The sequence below is a fragment of the Rattus norvegicus genome, chromosome 2 (genome assembly GCF_036323735.1).
Source record: "Rattus norvegicus strain BN/NHsdMcwi chromosome 2, GRCr8, whole genome shotgun sequence".
Classification (NCBI taxonomy): Eukaryota; Metazoa; Chordata; class Mammalia; order Rodentia; family Muridae; genus Rattus; species Rattus norvegicus.
The window spans coordinates 84,654,957-84,656,547 of record NC_086020.1 but is presented as its reverse complement, the minus strand read 5'-3'; the positions used below and the strand labels follow the sequence as shown (position 1 = coordinate 84,656,547).

General features: G+C 42.0%; 1 non-coding gene across 1 annotated transcript; it reads left to right on the top strand.

Moving 5' to 3' along the window:
• The first annotated feature begins 1,034 nt into the window (after nt 1-1,034).
• Nucleotides 1,035-1,141, top strand: LOC120101135 (U6 spliceosomal RNA). Its single transcript, XR_005501532.1, has one exon. It is a non-coding gene; the product is annotated as a U6 spliceosomal RNA (small nuclear RNA).
• Nucleotides 1,142-1,591: the final 450 nt, after the last annotated feature.

Sequence of the window (1,591 nt, the reverse complement as noted above, 5' to 3'; positions counted from 1 at the left end):
CCAAGTGTGACAACTTTCTGGGTTTTGTTTGCCAGTTGCTCGTGCACAGTAAGGTCTGATCTTTTCATTCTTTAACCCACTCACACCCTCTGATAGCGCTCTTCACGTTAGCTGTAGGCTGGGCTCGGTGCATCTTCATTTTAAGGAGGAAAACAGTATTAAAGGACACTGGACAAGCAATAGTGGAAAAGTGCTTGCAGACTGGCTTTATCTTCCTCTTCCACTTGAAGTCTGAAGCTACCTGCACCAAGGCTGCAGTCTACTACTGAAGGAAAAGAGGCCACTGAAGAAAAACCAAGATTCCCCAGCTCTGCCAGTCAAGGTCAGTCTACCCAACAACTCCCCACAAAGGAGCTGGCCCAGCTAGATTCACCTAACAACCACCCAGACAGCCCCAATGCTTATGGTCAAACGGAAGAATCACAGAAGAAAAAAAGGTTATAATTCCATGCTATTTCTTTACAGAGAGCTTCCTGTGGAAGCAAAAGCCAAATGACAAATGCTATAAAACAAACAAAAAGATAGGAGGCTGGCTATGGCCTGGGTGTTTGAGCCCTCCAAACCTCATTTGGAAGTTTCATCCCAAGTGTAATGTTAATAGTGTTTGTAGGAGAGCTCTTTAGAAGGTAATTGGAACGAGATGCACTCGTGATTTCACAGGCCCCAGAGTGCAATAGTGATTTATAAGAAGAGGGTCCCCTGAGCTAACTCAAGTTTGCACTCCTTGTCATGTGAGACCCCATAACAAGTTATCATGCAGCAGAAAAATCCCCACCAGAGGCCAGCACCGTGCTTCCTGGCCTCTAGAATCATAAACAGAGCAAACTCCCTTTCTGTATAAATTACAGTGTATGGTATTCAATTCTAGCCACATGTGATGGATATAACACCGTGATCTAAAGTGTCGAGAGTGGTTATTGCCACGTTGAGACTAGAGATGACTTTGTATTCTCTCTGCTTATCATTTGAAACTGCTATTTACACGAGTGTATGCTATTTCTAGAAGCATAAAATGTTATTAAAAATCTAGTTTCGTGCTCGCTTCGGCAGCACATATACTAAAATTGGAACGATACAGAGAAGATTAGCATGGCCCCTGCGCAAGGATGACACGCAAATTCGTGAAGCGTTCCATATTTTTGAAGATTCCATAGAAATCATTGACTCAACTGTCAAAGATAATGTAAAGCGGAAAAAGCTACTGGTCCAAAACATACAGGAAATCCAGGACTCAATGAGAAGATCAAACCTAAGGATAATAGGTATAGAAGAGAGTGAAGACTCCCAGCTCAAAGGACCAGTAAATATCTTCAACAAAATCATAGAAGAAAACTTCCCTAACCTAAAAAAAGAGATACCCATAGACATACAGGAAGCCTACAGAACTCCAAATAGATTGGACCAGAAAAGAAACACCTCCCGTCACATAATTGTCAAAACACCAAACGCACAAAATAAAGAAAGAATATTAAAAGCAGTAAGGGAAAAAGGTCAAGTAACATATAAAGGGAGACCTATCAGAATCACACCAGACTTCTCGCCAGAAACTATGAAGGCCAGAAGATCCTGGACTGATGTTATACAGACCCTA